The sequence below is a fragment of the Mustela erminea genome, chromosome 21, assembly GCF_009829155.1.
Source record: "Mustela erminea isolate mMusErm1 chromosome 21, mMusErm1.Pri, whole genome shotgun sequence".
Classification (NCBI taxonomy): Eukaryota; Metazoa; Chordata; class Mammalia; order Carnivora; family Mustelidae; genus Mustela; species Mustela erminea.
The window spans coordinates 19,562,527-19,583,848 of NC_045634.1; the positions used below are offsets into that span (position 1 = coordinate 19,562,527).

The following is a 21,322-nucleotide window of genomic DNA, read 5'->3' on the forward strand; positions in this document are numbered from 1 at the left end:
TGAGCCCCGCACTGGGCTTTGAGCTCAGTGGGAAGTCTGAGATTCTTTCCCTTTCCCCCTTCCCCTGCTCACATTTTCTCTCTCAAATATATAAATATATCTTTTAATAAAAGTACCATTCAAGAAAATTTAAATGAATAATTTTTTTCTCCCAAACATATCAGCACTATATTGAGTAATGTAGTATCGAAAAGCCTAGATACACGTTGAAAAATAGAAAGATCTACCATATTTAAACACATCATAACCTGAAAGACATTATAGAACTGTAGGATTCATATGGCCCTCTTCTGAAAATACCACATATATTCAGTTTCTTTTCATGACCCTGTTCATTCAAACTATGCATTTTCTGCAAAATGGAATGTCAAAGGATTAAATTGAAAATGGAAAAGGAAATTGAAAATAAATTGAAAATGGGAAATAATAGTCACAGATGAAATCCTCTTTTTTATATTTAAATAATTAAAAATAGAAATTTTTGCATTTAAAACAGTGCCTTGGGGTGCCTGGGTGGCTTAGTTAAGTGTCAGCTCTTGATTTTGGTTCAGGTTATGATCTCCAGGTCCTGGGATGGAGCCCCACACTGAGCTTCTCACTCAGTATGGAGTCTGCTGGTCTCCCTCTCCCTCTGCTGCCCTCCCCCTCACATGTTCTCTCTCTCTCTCTCCTCCCTCTTAAATAAATAAATAAATATTTAAAAAAATAAAATAGTATCCTAACTTGTTTATTCAAATATACAATTAGATATAAGAAGAAATGATAGAAAATAACATCTTGGAAGATATACAGTACATTTGGAAGATATACATTGTGCTAGTTGTTCAGGTATATGTTATGTTGGTCTAAGCCTATTGAGAGCCATGTTTTTGGCTAGTAATGGTGAAGGCTCTCACCCTAACTGTACTTTCTCCTAATATGGCCCAGAGACATCTCCACAGCCCCTCACCACCAGGGCCAATGCTGTGGCTGGATTGGCCTTTGTGGTTCTTATTATGATTATAGGATGCATCTCAGCAGCAAGATAATTAGGGAGCTTTGAAGAATAAAATGTATTATTCCCAAGTACTGGAGGGTGTGTAACATGCCTGAGAACTACACAGCAAGATAGAGAGAGGGAGGAAGCACAGACCTGGTCTCTGCCTTTTTGGGGTTGAGGGTAAGGTGTGTAGGACTTCCTGGGTTCACTTGTTATTGCAGAATTTAAAGCATATGAGTGGGAATTCATGCATGGCATAGGAGAAGCTGTGCTGCTCAAGAGGTCAATAATCTAGGTTACCTAGGGGCTTCTAAAAGGGTAAATTCATGGGAAGGGGCATCCTGGTTTCCTGTCTGGTCCTTTGCTGTGTCCTACATCTGGCAATATGTTTATTTAATGTGGGTGTCTTTAAAATGGATGCCTCAGCAATCAAAAGCTCAGTGTCAGGCACTCACACTAAAAAATTTACTGTCAGGAATTTACACAACAGTGTGTCACCACATTTTACCTTGCGTAGGCAAACATATGTTATTTTGTAAATTCTCATTTGAGACATGAGGACCCTGAAGCTCAGACAAGTTATTTGTGCAGATTCGCAGACATTGGGACTTGAGTCTGTGAAATTGCTAAACTACATGTTTTTCCTGTCACTCTTTTGGTGTACACTAAAATGCAACTCAGTTAGAGGACTGCAGAGTGAAAACTCTGGCTGGCTCCAGAGTAAAGGTACTGAGAGAGAGGTTGCTATGCCTGCATGAACCCTGTTGAATGTTTATCTGAATGTATATAGTCTTTAGGGCATCACTGATAGAGCTGACATTGTCCTATGAATAATTTAGCACGGATGGTTGACAGGGAGACTCTATTGTGTAGGGGAGCAAAAATTTGCCACCCCAAAATGTGACTCTTTCCAGGGGGATTATTTTAGGCTGCTTATTTATAAGAAACAGAAGGTGTTTTTGTTTTTGTTTTTGTTTTCTTTTTGCCACCCACCTAACTACCTGAAAGAATTGAGATAGACGATCTGCTCCAGGAAAGGAGCTATCACCATAGATAACTGTAATATAATATAAACTATGTGTGATAAATGGGGAAGAAGCTAGCAAGACCTACTTTATCATAGTCTTCTCTGTGTCTCCACAATTTCTGGATGGCCCCTAAATCATCTGTTTATCAAATATTTACTCTTTGCATTCTTGCTATACATTGCCTTTTTTCCCTTTGAAGGGCCAAATGCTTTCCCCCTTCTCCTTAGTACAGAATGGCAAGATAACTCATTTTGCCTGGTGGTCTTTGGAATATTTCATGTTTATGTGTATTTCCTGGAGGTACATAATTTTTGTTTTCTTTTATTAATCTGTCTCATGTCACTTTAATTCTTCTACCAGCCAGAAGAACCTTAAAAGACAGAGAAATTTTTTTCTCCCCCAAAATTGTATATAGCAAGCATGAGCTCTTTCTCTGAAGTCTAGGGCTGGAGTGGGAAGCCTCATTAGCTGCCAACTTTGTACATATTCTTTGACTTTCTTGTAGCTTAATTTCCATCTTTCAAGTTTCTTGTGAGGAATAAATGAATTAATAGATGTAAAGCCCTTCAATGGGGGAAACACTTTGTAAGTGCTGGATAAATGTTAGCCATCACTGATATTATGGATTTTGTTTCCAGGGATCTTAGCCTAACGCAAAATAAATAGCTTCTTAAGAAATTAGTTTGTGATTTAACACTCCTTACTTCCCAATGAGTGGCAGACACCACTAATCAAGCATGGCACTCTTTACCTCCTGGCCTAGACAAGGCTTTAGGATCCTTACACTAAATGCTTCAACCAAACATCCAATAAGTAATTGGGTTTGGCATGTAATAGTGAACTTACTTGCCATCCTAGGCTATCAGAGTTTGCGTGTCTGTGTGTGTGTGTGTTTAATGAATAACTTCGTGCATTAAGAATAAGAACCATAACTTCCTACCTAAAACAAAGGTATTTCACTACAGGTTGGCTTTATGATAGACCTTTCTAACGTTTGTTTTAAATGAGATGATTTACATGTGAACAAATGAAATGTAATATATTGATCTAAAATGAAATAGGAATTTCCTTTCTGAATGACCCTTTAGGATATTTGTCTTTATATATTATGTTCTCTAAAATTATAATTGGTCTGGTCTCTTGCACTGCAGAATTGGTCCATTATGTTTCCTTTATTCAAACTGTACTTCTCAGGGGTACCTGTGTGGCTCAGTCACTAAGCATCTGCCTTCAGCTCAGGTCATGAGCCCAGGGTCCTGGGATCCAGCCCTGAATCTGGCTCTCTGCTCAGCAGGGAGCCTGCTTCTCCCTCTCCCACTTCCCCCGCTTGTGTTCCCTCTCTCTCTGTCAAATAAATAAATAAAGTCTATAAAAAACTTACAAACAAACTGTACTTCCCAGTTTCTTGTTTTATGTCCAAGTGGCTAACTACCTCTTTCTTAGTCTTGTCTTTGTGGAGTCTCTCCATGTGGTTTTGTGGATATCCCTCTAAAGTCTTTAACCACATTATCATCACTTAGTAAATTTTTTCTCTAGCCATATTATGGACTCCAATGGGGGGAAAAATGGCTTCTGCGTATGTATTCTAACAGCCTAGAATGGTCCTTTGTATGCAGTGCATAATCAATAAGTATTTTACTTAATGTCGTTCTCATGACTACCTAAGTCAGATGATAAGCATCTTTCACATTTTTGCTCTGACTTCACATCCCTTGTCATTCCTTTTTCTAGCTCCTTTAAATGCTTCGGATAGCTAACACCTACTGCTTTAGACAGAAATATATCCCTAAAACTCTATCAGTTGTTATGCTGAAATTATGAAATCTTTACCATGAAGTGAGCAGTATTATGCCATTGTTAAAAAATCTTTATTATTCTAAGGATATTATAACTATAAATTAAACTTTATTCTTGCTCCCATTCTAGGATAGAAATGTTTTCATTGGGCTATTATCCGAAGGTGGAAAATAAATCATAATTACAGGAAGAACAAGAACTTTGATATTAAGAAAATTCTTATTCAGTCTTCACAGCCCATCTTAGATACCATTTTGTGCACCATTTCTTGTTTGCTCATTCCACTGGGGATTCTTTCCAGTTTCTTTGTTGCTTCTAAGTCTTGCACCAAGTCATGCTGTTTTTGCATGTACTACTGTATACTGTAATTTTTTTTTAATTTATTTTACTCTTTGGAGAATTGTTCACAGAAAAATTGGGCAGAACGTACAGAGACTTCTCATATGCCCTTCTCCCCAGGCCCATTACCAACACCCCTCTCTACAATGATACATTTGTTGAAATTGATAAATCTACATTGACACGTTCTTATCGCCCGAAGTCCGTGGCTTACCTTATCTTAGGTTCACTCTTGGTGTTGTACGTTAGGGGTTTGAACAAGTGTATAATGACATATATCCACTATTTATCATTTTATACAGAGTACTTTTACTGCCCAGAAAATCCTCTATCCTCCAACGATTCATCCCTGCCTCTTCCCAGACCCTGGCTATCACTGATCGTTTTACTGTCTCCATAGTTTTGGCATTTCTAGAATGCCACATAGTCAGAAATATATTAGGTAGCATTTTCACATTGTCTTCTTTCCCTTAGTAATAGGCATTTAAAGTACTTCCATGTCTTTTCATGGCTTTATACTTAATTTTTTTTTTAAGCGCTGAATAATATTCCATTGTGCGGAGGTACCACAGTTTACTCATTCACTCACCTATTGAAGGACATCTTGTCTGTTCCAAGTTTTGATGATGATGAATAAAGCTTCTATAAACATCCATGTTCAGTTTTTTGTGTGGATGTAATTCTTTTTCATGTCCACATCCTTAATAAAAGTGTGAACTCCGTGAAGACAGCTTTCATCTTTTTGTTTCTTAAAGTAAGAACAGTACCTGGCACAGAGTAGGTACTTGGGAAACTTTTGAATTGAAAATGTGTGGCAAAGTAAATGGAATAAAGAGGCACACATTCCATTTCAGAACACTTGCTTGCTTTGAATGAGAGTACATAAAGGATTTCTAATTCAGGATGATCTATTATAACCATCTCATGGAAGCCATTATTTTCAGAAGGCATGATGATAGCTTTGCTGTGTTGAAATAGATTTATAAAGGCTTTGGCTTAAAACTCTGCTACTCAAAGCACAATCAAAAATTGATAAACTTGTAGAGAAACAAAAATGGGATTCAGTATTTTTTCTTATTCTACAATGGATAAGGGATTTCTGGATTGTTCTTTAAATCCTCAAATAACATTTTCCTCTCATGAGTAAAAGAAAGTATATATATATTTTTTCTTTTAAACTATTCCCTGGGGAATTGTTTCAAAATTGCTGTTGTCATACTAAGGTTCTTTGATTTGATTTTAAGAGGCAATCTAATTTTTAAGCTCTCACTTATATGCATGTGCATGGGTACACACACACATACACACACACAAATAGAGGATAGCCAGCAAAAGCTTCACAGGAAAAAAAATTACATGTATTTGGAATATGGCCTAAATACAATATTATGTAATATTGTCCTAAATGCATACACATATGGGCATAAGTTTTGTTTCTATAAATAAAATCCCATTTTTCAAATGCTAATTCTGAGATGCTTGAACTCCAGTTTTCTAACACAAGGTTATCAGAATTTTCAAAATTATTAGACTAGGATACCAAAGCACATTGAATTTTTTCTTTTGTTTATTGATTTGTTTTCTCAAATATATATATTATCTGTAATATAATAATATAATAATATACATATTATCTGTACACTATCTACAAATGAAAGTTTGTTTCACAAAAATAGCAAATTTGAGGGGCTAACCATTGTGTCTCCCAATTATCTCTGGTTGAACACTGGTGTTGTAATAGATAATTCAGTTTCATGTAGATGGTGACTTCATCAAAATGCAGGAGAATGTTCTTCTCTCTGTGCACATTTAAATCATCCAGAAAATTTGAATTATGAACATGTTTGCAACCTGGCTTTTAAATTTTCTTGAATTTATTCTAAATGAATAGAATTTGGAGGATTTAAAGACCTTTAAGCACCATGAAAATATACGATTTTGTTTTAGTAATGTATGAAGATGAATGATATAGTCTTTGGGTTGGATATGCAGATCTAATCTCATCAATAAAAGTACCTAATTCTTATACCCAGAAAAGGAATAAATGAAGCTATTTGTAAAAGTTACCTCTGAGATCAATGCATTTAGCATTTATAATAACATTTGATGGTTTATATTTTATTCACTTGAATCAACATGACTGAAGGACCTAGGAAGTAACAAGCAAATTTATTTAGAAAATGTGTTTCTTATGAAACTGACTTCTACTTCTGCGGACTTCAGAAGAAAACAAAGAGCACACATGACTTTTTAATCTTCATAAGAGCTACAGAATTGCTATAGTTCAAAAGATGAAAGCAAACTCTTTATTTAGGGCAATCTCATTCTAAATTCTGATGGGATTGAATTTTTCTGATAAGTCTTATAATTATGACCCAAATTCATTTTATTTGACAAGTTAAGGGACAGTTGGAGAAAAACTTGATGATCTCTAGAAATAGAGCAGAACTGTTAAGCAACATCGCATAGTGATTTGGAGTGTCAGTACCTTAACTCTTTTTTTTTTTTTTTTTTAACTAGCCCTGTGTCCTTGTTCAAGACACCTAACATGGAGGCAATAAGAATCCATACCTTGTATCTTTGTTGTGAGGGATAAATGTGTTATTAGATATTACGTGCTTAGGACAGTGTCAGGCATAGGATAAGGTAAATAAATAATAAATATATACTATAAATAGATATATTTTAAACCTAAACTATGAGGCAAGGTTGTTGCGCTTGCCCGCTTTCTCCCTTCTTTTTTTTTTAAGAATTTTGGTCACAAATTAAAACTAGTATTAAAAAAAACAAGTGATGCTGATTCATAAGGACAAGGAATTTAACATATTTTTGAACTTTGAAGACATTGTCTGCTATTCACCATATCTGAAGTTACAACTTTATCTCTTGCAACATCTTCAGGCTATGAATAGAATTATGCTTCCTGTTACATAACTTCTCTGTATCCTTAAGTATTAATACTATTACATGCAATTAGAAGATAGGATATCTACCTGTAAGTATTCTAGAAGGGCGGAATTTTATTCAGAATGTGTCTAGCTCAGTACAGTTTATGCCATAAAAACATCACGATCTCCCAGTACCAGTGTCACATATAGTCGTTTCTGAAACATTATTTTTTCTTACGTGATCAAAGACAAATTTTGATTACAACAAAGGATTGTTTAAAAATTAACAACCCTTAAAATTGCCTATTGCCCATTGGTGTTACATAAAGCACTGGGATATTGATTAATATTCTAGGGGGAAGTGTTCTATATAGATATAATCTGATATTAAACAGAGATAAATAAGTTTTTTTTTTTTTTTATTCCAGGGTATCTTGGAATCTTAAAAAAAAAATCTGTTCACATTGTTACTCTGTAAGAGGAGGATCAAAAACTTACTTGATCAAAGAGATTTTTTGTGGGTGGGGGGAGTGGGAAGGCATAAAACAAAAACCAAAAACATCTCTTGAGGTTAAGATTTCACAGAGGCACTATGGTTTGGGAAAGCTGCCATTTTGTGCCATCTCCACATTACATACTTAGGCAACTAGAGACTTCATTTCAGGTATAAAACAGTAATAACGACAATTATTCTGCTCTGTGATTCTATGAATGGTGCGATCTTTATTCTGGAAGCCATTTTCAACAGGTGTTAAAAGAATATTAACCAACAATAAGCCAGTCAATCACGGAGTAAACATAAGGACTTAGGTTTTGGCTCTCCGATATTCACGTGTCTCCTCAGAAAGAGAATTGCACAGTGAAAAGAGAAACTCACTGTTGAACTTCATTTAAAAACTAGAGTTCCTTATGGCAAATAACGAAGTATAATAGAGAAATTCTGCAATGTCTTTAGTTGCAAAATACAAGGTTGTTCATGGAGACAATAACTGAAGCAGACACAGAGTTCCAAAAGCTTTATTAGCGAATAGCTTGGACAATGAATCTCTCAAGCCAAACTCTGATTGGCAATCGAGTCCCTTTTATAATGTCACAGCTGTGCACCAAGCTTCAGTGGTATCTGAGCACAGCTGGGATCTGACAATATATATAAATGGGAATTACTGCACTTTTGTTTGAACTTCTTCATGTCTTACTTTGAGACACAATAGCAAACTTTTTATCTACAATTTTTATCTTAATCTGTGGTTAGTACTCCTTTTCTTTCTGGAAAAATCTACCATGCAGTCAGGATAAAATCTCCTGATGATTATTAAAAATTAAAATTTTGCCTTTGCCCAGAAAATGTTAGCGCTCGAAAACAAGTAGAAAATTGTAGAACATTCAGAAATCACATTCTTTCCACCATATTAGGTATTTTCTTTCAGAAAAGAGATCAAACACTTTTTTGAAATGTTGAAAGGAAAAATCAGGTAGTGTGAGAATTTTTCCCTTTGGAAGAACCTAAAAAGAAGTTTCCATCATCCATATTAGGCTAATATAAACAATAAAAATCCAATTTCCATGTATGAGCTCTACTGGAATACTGTGAAAGGAAAAAAACTGGAAAATGTTGCTTTATAAGATAGTCTAAGAAGCAAGTGCACAGAGTAGGACATTTGAAATTTTAGTTTTATGTATTAGGTTTTTAGGATTACCTTTGAGGGAACAAATTTTGAAGCTCAATATACTAGACTCTGTGAAGATATGTAATATGTTTTCATGGTCTAAAGCACCAGGTAAAATTTATATATACTAAATAGAGTGAGACTAATAGTTAAAAGCATATATCAGGTAATTTGATATAAACATTTTCTTAGTATTACAATTTAGAATTACTTCACATGTACAGATGATACCCAGGAAGCACAATTTAAGGAAACAAATGTTTATGTCTGGTACATTTCTCTACAATTTCTCATCTCAAATATGAGAAATTGCTGTAAGACTAATTTTCTTCCCATACCAAATGAGGATGTGGTTTCAAAAATCAAAATCTAGGGGCGCCTGGGTGGCTCAGTGGATTAAGCCGCTGCCTTCGGCTCAGGTCATGATCTCAGTGTCCTGGGATCGAGCCCCGCATCGGGCTCTTTGCTCAGCGGGAGCCTGCTTCTCTCTCTCGTTCTCTGCCTGACTCTCCACCTACTTGTGATCTCTCTCTCTGTCAAATAAATAAATAAAATCTTTAAAAAAAAAAAAAAAATCAAAATCTAAGGGCACCTGGGTGGCTCAGTCAGCCACCCAGGTGGGGTGCAATCACTATTTCAGCTCAGGTCATGATCTCACGGTTGTGGGATCGAGCCCCACATCGGGCTCTGCACCCAGTGGAGAGTCTGCTAGATATGCTCTCCCTCTCCTTCCCTTTCCTCAAATAAATATAATATAATATAATATGATATAATATAATATAATATAATATAATATAATATAATATAATACAATACAATACAATAAAAACCTAAATACTTGCTCGAATAGGAGGTCCTGCATGGCCTATTAATGGCTCTGGAATTCCCAGTGTTGGGTTGTCATCTTGTCTCCGGTGGCTCCTCAGAAGCCTTTGCTCTCTCTTTTATCATCGTTTGAGCCTCTACACTTTTTAGGCTGGTCCAAAAAAACTGCTTGAGGGGGAAAGGTTATATTTTCCAGGTTTTTCTGGCCTTTAAAACTATAGCAGAGAGAAGAGGTGAAGATCCAATTATGTGTCTTCAAAATGACAGCCTGAAACTCATGTGTCTCGGTTTTATCAATTAGAAAAAAATACATAGCATTTCTCTTTTAAAGGTTGGAGAGAAAAAGGGAGCAGATGGGATTGAACTTCTCAGCTATGTGCACACATAAAGTTCACATTATTTCGTTGAACTCGCTCAGTCTTCTTGGTCTTAAAATTCAAACTTCTTAGGTTGAATAAGATGATGCTGAATATTGCCATTAAATTGTGAATCTCTCTTAGGTAAGTATTCTGTTAACTCTAGATAGTACTATTATTGGTCACTAACTAGTTCTAACTTTTTGCTCAAATCTTTGCTCAAGACTTTGCTGGAAAATCACATTTCAGAGAACTATCCTCATCACACTGTTATTATTATTAATGTTATTAATTATTATTATTTTTATTATTAATAACACATTATTGTTAGTATGTTATTATTGCTTCTGGTCCTGGTTACTTTGCTTTTCTTTGTCTTTTATCTGTAGCACTTAATACCTTCTGACATATTATATAAATCACTTATTTAATGTCTCTAGTTTCTTGTCTCCATCTCTCCCCTGGCTGGAGAGTAAATGCCACAAAGCCAGGGAGTTTTGTTGATCTTCTTTACGCATTTATCTCAAACATCTAAAAAAAAAAAAAAAGAAAAAGAAAAAAATGAAGGAAGGAAGGAAGGACGGATGGACGAAAAAATGAAAGAAATAAAATAAATACCAGGCACAGTTCACACTAAATATTTATGGGATGAAAATCTCTGTCTCAAAAATTTCTCACCAAATCTATGCCTTTTTAAACATTATAATGGTTGTTTGTTTTTTGGGTTTTTTTGTTTTGTTTTGTTTTGTTTTTCAGCTTAAATAACCCAAAGAAGGCTTTGGTTTCTACTTAAATTTTTTAAATATTAGAACCACCAAAAGCAGAATTTACTGAACAGTTGTTTGTTTATGGTACCTGGTTTTCTGCAAAGTCAGTAGTTGAAAGCATTGTCACATATACCCATGATATATCAGTATACAAATAAGAGCTGTCAGTGAATTATAAGTCCCAACTTCTTAGGATATGTAAAACCCTAGAAATTTGAGTGTGATATTCAAGTTACTATTTTAATTGTTCTCTTTCTGTTATTCTTATGTAAGAGCTTAAATGTGATTTATCTTGGTTCCTGTATTACAGACTCTGTAAGCCTCCATTTATCTTGGAGGCCAATGCCTTCTCAAAACAGATAGGAAAATTTTCCCCATGCCAGAGACCTACACAAAGTAGGGAAAGCAAGTCAGGTCAGTATTTGGAAAAAGGGTAGACAAGTTAGTGTTTCATAATCTGGCCCGCTCACAGGCCAGATGGGATTTTCCCATAACCGTTTTTGTCTACTGTTGAGTACTCTAGTTATGGACACACCAAAGTTTATGCTTCTCAAATTCTCTATGGCAGGGAACCACTGGGGGAAAAAAAAGGTTCCAATCTGTTGTATACCAGTGCTGTAAAAAAAGATTGAAATGTTGCATCATTGTTGAATTTATATAGGCATCTTTATGTGCTTACTCTTAATTTCTGCACTTATTTAGTTGAATGATAACAACTGGTTCAGACACTGACATTGGATTGAGCCCCACACTGAGTGTCATAGGCGTCCACAAACGGAGAAGTAACCCATGTGCCCATTAATGGTCCATCTTAGAACACTGGAATAAAGAAGAATGCCTAGCAGAAGAGGTTGGTGTGGAGATGAGAAGACACACCTGTTGGCATGTTATTGTCTCCCACTTGAGGGAAAAAAATAAATATAGTCACATTTCACCTGCCCAAGGAGTAGTAACAGTACCCTGTCTTTTCTAAAACCTAGTCATAAACCAAGAGTCTGCTGGAGAAAGCTTGGGAACTAGCATGATAATCTGTCTGGGACTTGCACACCAAAACCATGAACTTGATTGACTCCACCGAAGAAGTTCTCCCTCAGATGCTATTTAATCTGTTTCATGTCTAATTTTCAGCAAGCTTGATTATCTGATTTTCCAGCTCATAGACTGGAAACAGATGATGACAGCTGGCAGCAGGAAGAAGGAACTGTTACTGTTCTCTGGCAACTGGAGAAGTTGATAACTGACTGAATAATCAGACAAAAGGATGAATAAAATGCACCCAGTAGTCTAGGGCCATTTCCTATCCACCTGTCCTGGGCTTCATGTTCAAGCATGTGGCTCTCCTGTGTGCTTGCTGTGAACCTCCTGTTACTTGAACTCTGCAAGCCTCACCTTCATTTTTGAAATGTGGAAAATATCTTGCAGGACTCTCTGAATGTCAATGTTTATTAAAGTACTTTGCAGTTGCTAAAATAACTGGACCAATGAAAGTTATCATAATTATTATTTTATGTGTCAGCCTAGTAAAATTGAGTTTAGTATTTTGATCCTGTATCATCAAGATAAGTTCAATTTTGTTCTATTTAAAATATTACTTAATTCATTATAAAAACAGTTCAGTCTAAATTTCTGAACATGTCATTCTTAAAGCAGTGTATGTTACCAACTGAAGCATTCACTTATCCCATTATTTAATAAAGCATCTAATAATTTTGTATTATGTGTATTTTTTAACCGAAGGAAAAAAAATTTCTAGTAGTTCACATATATGGAATACAGCATTCCCTGACGGTGACAGATGGTAGAATTTGGAATTGCCAATGTTACCTTATCAGTTCATCTTAACATTTTTTGAGCGTGCCTCATTGTGAATGACTATATAGTATCCTCATGGCCAGTTCATGATATTGCAGAGACCAGAATATGAAAGGCAATTTACATGCAAGTTTATATTTCTGTTTTATTACTGTATTCCTATAAAATGGGGTCATCAGGATGTTTCTTGGAAGGGTTATAATATGAAATGAGTCTGAAAGAGAAAGAATAATATTTCTGTCATTGCAGAGAGTGCTTTCTGCACATAAAGGGCTTTCTACTTAGCAGTCAGGGTCTGGGTAATGGGTCAGAGGTGATAATGCTCATTTGCAAATTCTAGGAACAACAATAAAAAATATAGATCATTTGGATAGAAGGGATTAATATTTAGCAGTGGAAGAAGGGCTTAAAGACAAACTTTTTTTTTTCTTTAAATTCAAGTTAGTTAACATATAGTGCAGTATTAATTTCAGGAATGGAAGAATTTAGTGATTCATCACTTATGTACAGCACCTGGTGCTCATCGAACAAATGCCCTCAGTACCCACCACCCATTTAGCCCATCCCATCACGTACCTCTGCTTGAACAACCCTGTTTGGTGTCTCTATTTAAGAGTCTCTTGGGGCGCCTGGGTGGCTCAGTGGGTTAGCCGCTGCCTTCAGCTCAGGTCAGGATCTCAGGGTCCTGGGATTGAGTCCCGCATCGGGCTCTCTGCTCAGCAGGGAGCCTGCTTCCCTTCCTCTCTCTCTGCCTGCCTCTCCGTCTACTTGTGATTTCTCTCTGTCAAATAAATTAATAAAATCTTTAAAAAAAAAAAAAAGAGTCTCTTAAGGTTTGCCTCCCTCTCTGTTTTTACCTTATTCTGTTTTTTCTTGCCTTCCCTCCATGGTTCATTTGTTTTGTTTCTTAAATTCCACATCAACAGAGAACAGTGGCAAAGGGAAGTCTTCTGGTAGGAACCTAGACACAGATTAATAATTTATATCACATGAAGAGTGGTTTGTATTCTCTAAAATCCACAGCTTGTTTCTTTCTCCTCTTAAGTCCCTACGTAAGAGTTTTTCAGTAGGTTGTTTGAGAGATCTCAGTTTCTAGCCAGTTGCTCTAAAGTGAGCAAGTCTTGTTTATTCACTTTTTGACTTAGAAATTGGAAGTCAGAGGGTGCGTAATCTCCGATAAGCCAGGAGATTCCCATCTATGTGCCGTGATTGAGATTCTTGAACACAAGTCCCCCATATCTATGAGCTTGTAGGAGATTCAGGGCAATATTTTATCCTGTTGTAGATAATGCCAAGAGGTCTGAATTCATCATCCTCTTCAGATACTATCAAACTAATTTTTAGCAAGAGCTGAAGTGCCGTTCTTTTGCTTTATCCCACAGCTTATGGAGTTGATATCAATTCTAAATCTATCAGAATTACAAGCACAGCAATATTTTAACTTGATGCTGCTTTAAATTTGGCTAATTTTTGAGAGAAAATAGCTTCTAATAATGGACTTTTTTTATTAATTCTACTAACACTTAAATCCGAGGCTCTTTAGAGAATGAACTTGCTGGGTTGAAAAACTGTCAAAGATTCATGCATATATAAACCTTCTTTAGCCTGAAATATTAATGAATTTAAACATTAAAAAAATCTTTTTGCAAAGATAAAAATCAATGATTCTGAATTTCTAAGCTACTATTTGATTTTAAGAAACTAAGCTTTTTTGGTGGAGGGGATGGAGACACATGAAGAGAAAATCTTAAGCAGTTTCCACGCCTAGCATGATCTAAGTCACCACCCTGAGACCATGACCTGAGCCAAAATAAAAGGGTGAGGTGCTTCATGGACTGAGCCACCCCACATCCCCAGAAAACCAAGCATTTTTAAAATGTAGTTTTCCCCAAATCCACTAAAATTATCACTTCAAACTGAATTTTTAAATTTTACCCCCAAAATTATGTAAATAATGAGGTCTTCTTTATCTGTAGTAAGATTATCTGAGAAAAAGCCTAAATTTATGGAAATAGAAAACAAGTATTTTCAATATTTTGAATAAGCACTGTTATGTAGCTACTTTTCATTGTTTATTAAGATGTATTAACTAGGAACTTGACAGGTGGAATACTGACCATAATGAAAAGAAATATTTTATAGTTCAGATAAATTGTAATACATCGTTGATCACTGGTGATGCTAGTCCTATCGTTTAAGACTATCCTTTTGTGCACTGTAGTAGAATTGTGTATTTGAGTGAGGTGACTTCAAAAGTTAGAGTTAATATTTTCTGGTGTTGAACTGACAGTGCATATGTTTTAATTAAGAATAATGGATTCAGAAAACTGACAGGTTACGTGAGAACATCTCCATATGCGTGCGTGGGCACACGCATGTGCGCACACACAGACACACACACACCTCTGTCTCCAGCCTCGATCCCCACCTCAGTTCCACATGAGGTAGTCACTTAATCAGCGTGGGAGATTCAGCTGCACGAGCCTATTCCTGTATTGTTCAGTAGGACAGATGTCTCCAATTACTATGGCAATGTGCACCTTGGATGAGTCAGAGGTGAAGTGTGTGGGATTTTTAATTGAATTTTATTTGCATCAAATTATTTGCACTGAGCAACCCAAGGATAAATCGCTGATGGCTGATCTATAAGAAGGAGATTTTGGAAGCCTTGTGAGGTAGTGTGACTCAGCAGAGACAATCTTCTCCATCAGTTGGCCTGATGACATCAGATCTGGTTTGAGGAGTCTGATCTCTTCTATAAAGAACAGTGATATTGATGGCTGCTGCTCTAATCTATTTTGGCTCCTGTTACATACTCATAAAATGTATTTGTTTAATAATGACTTGCCAAGAAAATCATATATTCAGTTTCCTAATAAACATAAATCGATGACTCTGAAGTCTACATTTCTACCTCTGACCTCACCCCTGGATTCTAAGCCAATCAGCATGAAGCTACTTGAAGTATCCAGTTATCTGTCCTTAACTCTAATAGTCTGTCCCAAGCAGAACTCTTGCTTCCTGATTCTCCCAAATCTGTCACTCTCCCAATCTTTCCTCAGCGAGTCCTGAGATGTCAAGCAATTGACAGAGAGCTAGTTGGAGTGACGAAGGCCAGACTTGTTAGTGAGCGAAGCCAGGTCAAGGGGACATGCTTAGCTGTAGAGTCACAAAGAGATTCCTATGATGACATCCGTTCCCAGGCTGGGCTGTGACCTGCACCCTGACCACCTGCCTACCTCTGTAGAACACGCAGGCTGAAGGAGCAGGGAATTTATGCCTTCTGAAGCCAAGCAGATTCTAAAGGCGAAAAGAAAAGAGGTAACTCCCCATACTTCGCTTCTTCTCCCAAATATACCAATTAGGTAAGTCAGACCTCTCCCCCGGAGAGAGAGAGAGAACTGAGGGCAGAGGCCTGCTTTCATGGAGGGGCCCTGATGTGGAAATGTGACTCCATGAGAAAACATACCCTCCAGAACATTCCATCATAGTGAATGGCTCTAAACAGCGGGGGGACATAAGCCACATGTCAGCAGTGTCTTGAATTCCTCCTTTATTCCCGATCTGCCCAAACCGAGTTCTGTTCTCTTTATTTTCAAAATATTTCCTGAATCCTTCCACTTCTCTGCACCTGGAAAATCGCAGCAGCCTCACACTGACCTCCTGCCTGCCGTTTTCTCACCTCTGTCATCCACTGCCGGCACTGTTCATCCTATCCAATCACATTTCTGTCTAAAACTCTCCCTCGGCTTTTCAGCTCCTTAAGAGGACTCAGGAACCTCTATAAATCCTCCCCCTTATCTTCCCCTCCCGCCTTCTCCCCTCCCTCCCTAAGTTCCAGAATACTAGTCTTTACATTTTTCAAGTGCAGCAAAATGCTCTTGCCTCAGGGCCTTTGCACCAGCCCTCCCTTCTGCCTAGACTTCTTTCACACAAGATTGCTCTATAACTGGTTCCTTTTTTGTGTTCAGATCTCAGTTTACCTCCTTAGAGAGGCATTTCCTGACTATCCAACTTAGAGTACCTGTGTGGGCATTTCCAGTCCCTGTAATACTTATTCCTCCCTGGTATTTTCTTATTCATTTGTTTCCATTCATTGCTTCCATCCATCCATTTATTATTTTCTCTCCTCATCTTAAAAGGAGCCTTGTTTATGTATAATATCGAAGCCATCTCTGAACCTACAACAGTGTCTGTGAGATAATGAAATCTGATAGTATGTATGTACAGGTTAAAATACCTCTGAAAGGTGTAGGCTTTGTGCTATGGGGGGGCCTTGGATGGGAGGAGAAAATTGATACGACAGACTTGTGTTTAGTGTCTGATAGCGTTTTCTGTGTCAGTATCTTAACTGGAATTCTTTTAAAGTTTTGAGTTTTGTAGTGGTGAAAGCATTTACAAAAAATAAGTTTTGGGGCACCTGGGTGGCTCAGTAGGTTCAGCCTCTGCCTTAGGCTCAGGTCATGATCCCGGGGTCCTGGGATCGAGCCCCGCATCGGGCTCTCTGCTCAGCGGGGAGCCTGCTTCCTCCTCTCTTTCCCTGCCTGCCTCTCTTGTCTACTTGTGATTTCTGTCTGTCAAATAAATAAATAAAATCTTTAAAAAAAAAAAAAAAGGTTTGGCTTCTAGGTGAGTTAGTGGAGCCCAAACACCTATGGAGTGCCTCTGGACAGGGGTGAGATTTAAGCGAGGTGCGCCAGTATTGGTTTGAACTTCCGGCTGTGTCAGCCTCTGAAGTTTGGGTCTGCCTGCGGACCAGAACAAGATGTTATAAAAATTTTTACATGGTGATGAGAGACATGTGAAGAAAAAGCTCAGCTTGCTTCTAGGGCTGACCAGGCATGACTGTACACTTTCAAGGCAACTATCACTTTCTCTCTCTCTCTTTTTTTTCTTTAAATTTAATAGAGAGAGAGAGAGACAGTGAGAGTACACAGGCTGGGAGAGGGGCAAGAGGCAGAGGGAGAAGCAGACTCCCCGCTGAGCAGAGAGCCTGATGCTGGGCTTGATCCCAGGACCCTGGTGTAGTGACCTGAGCCAAAGGCAGACGCTTAACTGAGTCACCCAGGCACCCCATAGAGACCATCTCCTTTCTTGATGATGTGCCTGGTGTCCTGCTAAGACCTCTGCATATATTGTCTGAGTGGATCTTAGACGAAATTCCTCTGCAGTAGGAATAATTATTACTCCAACCTAGTCATGAAGCAACAGGGTCTTAGATTAAAAAAATTTTCATACAGCTAATATTTCCATGCCAGGATTCAAAGCTAGGCTTGAATCCTGTCTGGAATGGCCAGCAATCCCTGTACCAAAGGATAAAAGATGGCTCCAAACTTGGCTGTGAACGAGAGGAGAAGACACGGGGTCAACACCGGGAGAGTCAGACCTCTGCTCTTCTTTGCTTCCGTCTGTATTGGTCCTGCAGGATCATCACAAATCTTCATCACTGTTTCTCAAGTGTGAGATGTGTGACAAGGGTCTCACTGAAACTAAGAGGATCTGTTTATGGGAAAGACAAGATATGCTAATCTGGGTTCTTCTAAACGTAGCCTACGGCACCATGCATACCTCTCTTAGACCACAGGGTGGGTGGTTGGGATGAGAAAGCTTTGGGAAGGCAACTCCCCACTGTATTCCTGGGGCCGAGTGGTAGAGCAGGCCTCAGCATTCCAAAGGCCCACCACCTTCTCTGAAACCTTCCTTCACCCCCAGCGGCCTCTGTGTTAACGTTTTAGCAAGCCAGATAGTATGGCTGATTTCATGCCCTACATTAACTCCAACAGAATCCCCAAACTGATTTTTTTTAAACATTATTTCTCCACATAATTTTCGGGTAGTGGGAAGGGTTCTACGAGGCAGCTGATGAAGCATTGTGTTTTCTGGTCCACTACAAAGTCCTGGGAATTCTCAGTATCTCTTGTAACTGTAGAGCCTTGGTCCATCTAACCCCATGAAAGAAGCTGCCTTATTCTCTTTCCCTTTCTCTCTTTTTCCCTCTTTCACTCAAGACACACTCCTTTGTGATCTTACCAGCAGAGTGTGATGCAAAGACAGAAAGCCATTTCCCAGCACCTCCTAATCCACCACCATCTCCACCACGTAATTTCCCTGCTGAAGCAGTCATGCGTGTGCCTCATCATTTACTGACTTGCCTTTTACAAGCAGGAGCTGCTCTGAATGCCGGAGCTATGAACAAGCAGAGAAGCTAGTGGGATGGGTGGTATGTGAGCCCAAGTAAGCCATTACTATGGAAATCCCAGAAATATTTAGGGGAAACTTTGCAGAAGGATGGAGTCCCTGAATTAACTGCTGGGGATTATGAGACCCATGAATTTTACTTTTGTGATTAATTTGCAAATAGAACAGAGGCAGTGATTTTTTTTTTTTAAACCAATAAATGGTGTGAAGTGAATAAAAACTTCTAGCAACTGGAGATACAGAGAAAAAGACTTTTTGCTGTGGTGCCTGGGCGACTCAGACAGCTGAGCATCTGACTCTTGATTTTGGCTCAGGTCATGATCTTAGGGTCGTGATAGTGAGCCCTGCGTTGGGGGTCCATGCTGGGCATGGACCCTGCTTAAGATTCTCTCTCTCCTTTCTCTGTCCCTCCCACCCTGCTCACACGTATGCTGTCACCCTCTCTTAAAAAAAAAAAAAAAAAAAAAATTTTGCCAATAGTATTCGTCCTCCTATACCAAAAAAAGTGGAAATACAGAAGAAAAGGGAGGTGCAGAAGCAGCAGAAAGTCATGATGAGACCATCGAAAAAGAGATCAATACATGACAAACAACCAGAAATTGTCTTACTTTGCTAGACAGGTGGTGCTATGGCCAGAGTGTTTGTGTCTCCAAAAATTCACATGTTGGAATCTGAATGTCCAGGGTCATGGTGTTAGAAGGTGGGACCTTTAGGAGGTGATCAGTGATGAGGACGGAGCACTCACAAATGAAATCATTGCTCTTATAAAAGAGACCCCACCAAGCTTCCTAGCCCCTTCCCCTATATAAGGATACAGTGAGAAGTTTGCCTCCTAGAAGAGGGTCCTCTTCTGACCAGGCCAGCACCCTGATCTCAGACTTCCATCCTCCAGAACTGTGAATAAATTTATTTTGTTTATAAGCCACCGAGTCTGTGGTATTTTGTTATAACAGCCCAAACAGACTAAGACAGAAGGGGTTGGAAACAGATATCAGAACCACATTATTTATTGTTTATTGCTTGTTCTATGTACTTATTTGCAGGTAGCAATAAAACAAATTGTACTCATTCTTATTTTATAGTGTTCATTCAGATATTCTCAAATAGCTCGTCTATCGTAGATGTTAATTAACTTAAAGGAGATTTTTAAGTTTTACTGTAGACATTTTGTCCTTGTAGATTCTACCAGGGCTTTCAGAATTTTGAGGTCCATAATAAACAGACAGGTACTTACAGAAGGCTGCTTGGACTGGCTTATTTATGCCTAGAGATACTAGCCCTCTGACAATAAGTGAGTAAACATGATCTGCTTACTTGTATAGAGTTGTAACTGTCCCAGCAGAAGTGTGAGTGGTTGCAGTGCTTACATCTACTCTGAAGGCATCAATCCTTTATAAAGTCACAATGGACTAGTGGTGACAGAACCACGTCTGGATTTGGTGATAAGTGCACACTGACTGACGGTCTAACCATATGGAGCTCAATGGTGGTTTAGGGAAGAGAATCACGTGTCTGTGCCGAGTGGCCAAATGCTATAGACATTGACCATAGGTCCAGGATGTTGGTGTCCAGAGTCTAATGTTTCTTGAGTAGAAACTTGGGGGGGGTTAAGGTCAATTAGAACAGCTGCACTGAAACTTTCTCAGCAATAAGCATACCCATAAAGTGACTATTTTATAAGCACTTACTGAAGAAATGAATAAGCAGCCTTCACCCACAAGGAAACATACAAAATGAAGGCACCATTCCTGGAGAAAGTGGATAAAATCATTGTGAACCTGCAGCTGTGTCCACATACAACGTCCTATGTCCAACAAAGCCTTGGGGACCTGAACATATGCCCAGCACATCCTTTGGCCTCCCTGGAATCGGTTTGTTTAGCTCATGATTGGACCATTTCTTTATTGACAGCAGCAAGCCAGAAGGTTCAGTCATCCATGGTGGTTTCCCAGCTGTCCACATAAATGCTGCGGTGCCTCGGGCTTGTTTTCAGTACAGCCTTGGAATGTGGCATGAGACCACTCACCCTCGGCCTGTTTACCCTCTGTCATTTCAGAAGGGAGGTGTTTGAGCAAACAACGAGCTTTTATTAGTCTCACCAGTCCTGAGAAATCGAGTAGATTTAACCTGTCTTGGATCCAGCTCCCGAATGTGGCTACATCTTAGGTTTCACTCTTGGTTATTCCATCTTGATTGTGGATAAAAGCTTCACTAACACAAATAGCATTTCACGGGGAGAGCACGTGCCATAACTGTCCATGCTCAACAGAAGCAGCTTGTTTCTTCACATACCCCACAAACTTGCCTTAGCTACTCTTTTCTTTATGCCTGGTTGATTCAACCTTTGAAAATGTACCTATGTTTCTCCTTAATCATAACTACTTTTTACTAAGCATATAGTATATGACATGCTTTTTGCATACTGCTCCTTGTCTTCAAAACAACTCTGCAGTGAGAAATCTGAAAATCATAAAGTTTAAGCAGTTGCTTCAAGTGCATAGAGTTGGCCAGTGCTAGAAATGAAATTTGAAATCAAGATGGCATGTTCGAATTCTGACTTCTTTCTACAGTTCCTGCTGCCTTTCATACTTAGCTCATTTCTCCTTCCCAGGCACTAATTACCTCAAAAGATTCCTGTAGAGGAATCAAAAGATCAGGAAGGAACC

The 21,322-nt window shown here is 38.2% G+C and overlaps 1 protein-coding gene across 4 annotated transcripts in view; it reads left to right on the forward strand.

Moving 5' to 3' along the window:
- Positions 1–21,322, forward strand: part of SGCZ (sarcoglycan zeta) — a 1,085,895-nt gene that overhangs the window by 187,373 nt on the left and 877,200 nt on the right. The window contains exon 1 of one of the 4 annotated variants that reach the window (XM_032329032.1): positions 15,440–15,779. The exons of the other annotated variants lie outside the window; for them this stretch is intronic. The gene's annotated coding sequence lies outside the window, so the exon portion shown is untranslated. Of the gene's footprint in view, positions 1–15,439; positions 15,780–21,322 lie in introns of those variants that run through there. 4 annotated transcript variants of the gene reach the window in all.